We start from the raw sequence: 5,986 nt of genomic DNA, 5'->3' as shown, positions 1-5,986 counted from the left end.
TGTTTCTTGCTGAACCAAGAAACCAATCTGCCTCCAAGGAATTGGCAGCTTCCACTTGTGTTTTTCCTGTCAATTTTGCAACCCGCAAAATCTGCATCCGAGTAACCTATTAGTTTAAAATCTGATTCTCTAGGATACCACAATCCCAGATCAGCTGTTCCTTTAAGATACTTAAAAATTCTTTTCACAGCTGTTAAGTGAGGTTCTCTTGGATCTGCTTGAAATCTTGCACAAAGACAGATAGCATACATGATATCAGGTCTACTAGCAGTTAGATAGAGTAGAGAGCCAATCATACCTCTGTAATCAGTAATATCTACTGATTTACCAGTATCCTTATCCAGTTTTGTTGCAGTGGCCATAGGAGTGGATGCACTTGAACAATCTTGCATTCCAAATTTCTTCAGCAAGTTTCTGGTGTACTTAGTTTGACAAATAAAAGTGCCTTCTTCATTCTGCTTTACTTGAAGGCCCAGAAAATAGCTAAGTTCCCCCATCATACTCATCTGATATCTTGACTGCATCAGTTTGGCAAACTTCTTGCAAAGTCTGTCATTTGTAGACCCAAAAATGATATCATCAACATAAATCTGGACCAGAAGTAAGTCCTTTCAATGGTTGAGGTGGAACAGTGTTTTGTCAGATCTGTTCTTTGGTTTTGGCACTAGGGTCCAGACTTTGTTCTTTCAAATTCATTCAACTCTTCCTGCATTGCTTGCACCCAATCAGCATCTTGAAGAGCTTCTTCCACTTTCTTTGGCTCAGTCTGAGAGATAAAAGAATTGTAAAGACATTCATTTGAAGTACCTATTCTAGTTCTGACACCTGCATCAGGATTTCCAATTATCAAATCAGGTGTATGTGATTTTGTCCACTTCCTTGCAGATGGAAGGTTTTCTCTAAAACTGGATGCTCCCCCATGATCCATGCTGTCTTCATTTTCATTTTCTGATGCTCCCCCTAAAACTATGCTCTCTGAGTTGGATTCTTCAGAACTTAGATTTTCAGCACTATCAGAACTTGGCTTATCAGAACTTGACGAATCAGAACTTGAAGAGCCAGATGTATGTTCTGATGTTTCTTGAGATGTGGTAAGATCTTGAGTATGCTCCCCCTGCATAGGTGCATCTTCCTTTGACATAGTCACCACAGTTTCAATAATATCAGAGTTTAATCCATCAGAGTTTACAGTATCAGGACTTAGACTGTCAGGATTTTCAGTATCAGAATTTGAGTCTTCATTTTCAAATCTCAGCTGATCATGGTCAATGAAATCTTCAAGACCAGTAATCTTCTTGTCATCAAAAGAGACATTGATAGATTCCATGACCACTTTTGTTCTCAAATTATAGACTCTGAAGGCTTTTGTGGAAAGTGGATATCCAACAAAGATTCCTTCATCAGCTTTTAGATCAAACTTGGATAGCTGTTCAGGATGAGTCTTGAGAACAAAACACTTGCATCCAAATACATGAAAGTACTTCAGATTTGGCTTCTTTTTCTTCACCATCTCATATGGTGTTTTTCCATGCTTGTTAATGAGTGTTGCATTTTGAGTAAAACAAGCAGTCTGCACAGCTTCAGCCCAGAAATAGGTTGGAAGCTTTGCTTCTTCGAGCATTGTACGTGCAGCTTCAATGAGAGTTCTATTCTTCCTTTCAACAACTCCATTTTGCTGTGGAGTTCCAGGAGCAGAAAATTCCTGCTTTATTCCATGGTTTTTGCAGAACTCTTCCATTATCAAATTCTTGAACTCAGTGCCATTATCACTCCTTAAGATTTTCACAGAATCTTTGACCAATTTATCCAGATGTTTGACATGATCAATCAAGATAGATGCAGTTTCACTTTTTGTGTGCAAGAAATACACCCATGTGTATCTGGTGAACTCATCCACTATGACCAACGCATATTTTTTCTTTGAAATAGACATGACATTTACTGGACCAAATAGATCAGCATGTAGTAGATGATAAGGCTCAAGAATTGATGATTCAGTCTTGCTCTTAAATGAAGATTTTCTTTGTTTGGATTTCTGACAGGAATCACAAAGGCCATCAGGAGCAAATACTGACTTTGGCAGTCCTCTCACAAGATCTTTCTTGACCAGTTCATTTATATTGTTGAAATTTAAATGAGAGAGTTTCTTGTGCCAATTCCAGCTTTCTTCAATTGATGCTCTACTCATCAGACAGATTGCAGAACCAACAGTACTTGTTGAAAGCTTAGCTTCATAAATGTTACCACGCCTGTATCCTTTCAGAACAACTTTGCCTTTAGATTTACTCACAATTTCACAGTGTTCTTCAAAGAAATCAACATGATAACCTCTGTCACAGATTTGACTTATACTCAGCAGATTGTGTTTAAGTCCTAAGACCAGAGCTACTTCTTTAATTATGACATTCCCAAGATTGATATTGCCATATCCCAATGTTTTTCCAATGTTGCCATATCCATAAGAAACACTTGGGCCAACCTTCTCCACAAAGTCTGATAGCAGGGCCTTATTTCCAGTCATATGTCCTGAACATCCACTGTCCAGAACTAGAATGTTTTTCCTGTTGCCCTTGTTGGATTTTAATCGCAGCGGGGCATGGCAAAACACTTTTACACATATAAAATCCAAATAAAAGCATATAAATCGTGGTAAAAACATAGGGATCGAATCTAACCTTTAAAATAATTCGGAGACAACGATCAGAGATCCTTAGCAGTTGCTCCTCAAGTGTGAAGCACTCCACCGGTATCCACCAAGAAAACGATATTAAGGAGGAGGAAGGAGGTGGAGAGAATTGGGTTTTCCAAACTTTTTGGGTTTTTGGGGTTCAAATAAAAATAGGGTCTATAATAGTATATTTATAGGCAAAATTTTCAGCTGAAATTTTGCCATAAATATTATTATTATTTTCCATTTATTATTCTCATTAATAATTAAAACACCTTTTAATTATTAATCCTTTTTCTAAACACTTTTGAAATAATTCTCTCTCTTGATTTAATTTCCAAAAATTAAATCCTTAATTAATAATATTAAGAACTTTTCTTAATTAATTTATAATCAATTAAATCTCATTTAATCAATTATTAAATTTGCCAATTAATTATTTATTTGATAAATAAATAATTATTAGCCATTATTAATTAATTCCTCCACCATTAAATTATTCTCTTTTTATGGTGTGACCCTGTAGGTTCAATATTAAGCCGGTAGTAGAAATAAATAATAATAAAACTATTTTATCAATATTTATATAAATTCTCTAATTTATTAAATATGATTAATTAATTAATCACATTTATTCTACATCGTGAGGGATACTTCTCAGCATATCGCGACTATCCGGATAATATGAATTCACTGCTTAGAATACCAAGAACCTATTCAGTGAATAGTTACCGTACAATAAACTCCTTCTACCCTACAATGTCCCGATTAAATACAAGGCATGGATCTCGTGTCAAGCCTATCTAATTTAATCACTTGCTTACCATTTACTATGCGTAGTTCTATGCAAATTAGAAACTCCTTTCTAATTTCATTCACTCTGGCCAGAGATTCCTGAACTAGAATAAGTGGATCAGCCTTGAACATTCGCTTCCTTCACTGGAAGGGGTAGATCCTTTATTGATTATACACTATCTTCGTGTACAAATTCCTATACCCAGTAGAGCCCTAATAATTGTCCCTGGAGACTAAGAACTAAACCAAAGCATAGTTCAGTGTACACAAGATGACTATGATGACCTCAAGTCTAAGGATACTTATACAACTATCACTATGTGAACAACTGCTGACACGTGAGTGAACTCCATCAGTTGTTCAGCCGTGCAAGTCATGTTCAGTGAACTTATTCTAATAAGCACCTACATACTAGCTATAGTGTCACCACACAAATGTCTATGAGAACAGACATCCTTCATAATGAAGCAAGCATAGTATGTACCGATCGTTATGGATTATTAATTACCAGTTAGTAATCCTATGATCAGGAACTATTTAAGTTTAGAGTTATCATCTTTTAGGTCTCACTATTATGATCTCATCATAATCCATAAAAAGCTTTACTCTAAACTATGGTATATCTTATTTAAACACTTAAATAGATAGAGCCCGTAATAAAAATAAAACAAGTCTTTTATTAATATCAATGAAATCAAAACAGATTACATAAAAGTTATTCCTAAATCCTCATACATGATTGGACTTAGGACATATTTCTTTAAATCTCCCACTTGTACTAAAGTCAATCACTCCGGTATCTAATACCCATCTTGTCTTTATGATGATCAAAGTGACTTTCATAAAGTAGCTTTGTGAGTGGGTCTGCTATGTTGTTATGTGTGTCAACTCTAATTCAATACAATATAAGAAATGTTACCGCGCTCCCACTAACCCTTTTGTAGACGCATGGTTCATCTATGTTTTTGATAAAATCAAACTCTTTGATTGTCTCATCAAAACCGATATTCCATCTACGAGAAGCTTGCTTTAAACCATATATGGTTCGCAGTAGCTTACACACTAGGTTTTCATTTCCCTCGGAAAGAAAACCATCTGGCTATATACCAGATCTCATAGTCGTAGTAAGCAGCAATCGCAAGCAAAATCCGAACTGATTTTAACAGGGCTACAGGTAAAAGGTTTCATCAAAGTCAATCCATTGCCTTTGTTTGAATCCTTTTGCCACAAGCCTGGCCTTAAAGGTCTCCACCTGGCCATCTACTCTAATCATTCCTTTGTATCCCGTTAAATAGATTTCATTCCGGATTTCATGGCACTATGCCATTTCTCTGAGTCAACACTACACATAGCCTCATTATAGGTTACAGGGTCGTCATCATCAATGATCGACAACTCATTGTCATTATCAATGACAAGGCCATAATACCTCTCAGGTTGGCGAGACACTCTCCCTGATCTATGAATGGGCTGTTCCACAAAAGGTTGTTCAGTCAAAACAGGTGTTTCCACTCGATCTGTAGTAGTTTGTGCTTCTTGAACTTCATCAAGTTCAATTTTGCTCCCATTGTTTCCTTCAAGGATAAACTCCTTTTCCAAGAAGGTAGCATGTATGGAGACAAACACCCGATGATCAGTGTAAAAGTAATACCCTAAAGTCTCTTTAGGATATCCCACAAAACTACATTTTATGGATCGATATTCCAGCTTATCTGGGTCAACTTTCTTGACATAAGCTGGACATCCCCAAATCTTAACGTGTTTAAGACTCGGTTTCCTTTCTTTCCATATCTCATACGAAGTTTGAGGAACATATTTTGGAAGGCCCCTTATTCTGGTAAATATGCTGATGTTTCCAATGCATAACCCCATAGGAATACTGCAAGATTTGCATAGCTCATCATGGACCGAACTATGTCTAACAAAATTCGATTTCTCCTTTCAGATACCAATCTGGAAGAGTCCATTGGGAGACTATACCATTTACTTTGAGATAATCTAGAAACACTCCATTAAAGTATTCACCACCTCGATCTAATCGAAGAATTATAATACTATGTTTGGTTTGTTTCTCCACTTCATACTTATACTCTTTGAACTTTTCAAAGGCTTCAGACTTGTGTTTCATCAAACACATATCCGAATCTAGATCTATCATCTATGAAAGTAATGAAGTATGAAAATCCACCCATGGCTTGCTTAGACATTGGTCCACATACATCTGTGTGTACCATTCCTAGAAAATTTGCATTCCTCTATCCATGTCTACTAAATGGAGACTGCAATGCCACTATAAAGTGAGATTTTCATCATCCCTTTTCTTTTATTAGTTTGTTCAATCTGAAGTAAATTATGTCACATATATACAGACCATTATTTAAAGCACCACGTCCATAAAGAATATTATCTCTAAGAATAGAACATTCATTATTCTCAATAATAAATGAAAATCCAGCCAAGTCTAACATGGGAATAATATTCCTCACAATTGAGGGAACAAAATAACAATTATATAAAACAATA

Source organism: Apium graveolens, chromosome 2 (genome assembly GCF_009905375.1).
Source record: "Apium graveolens cultivar Ventura chromosome 2, ASM990537v1, whole genome shotgun sequence".
Lineage (NCBI taxonomy): Eukaryota > Viridiplantae > Streptophyta > Magnoliopsida > Apiales > Apiaceae > Apium > Apium graveolens.
This window is presented reverse-complemented; position numbering follows the sequence as displayed.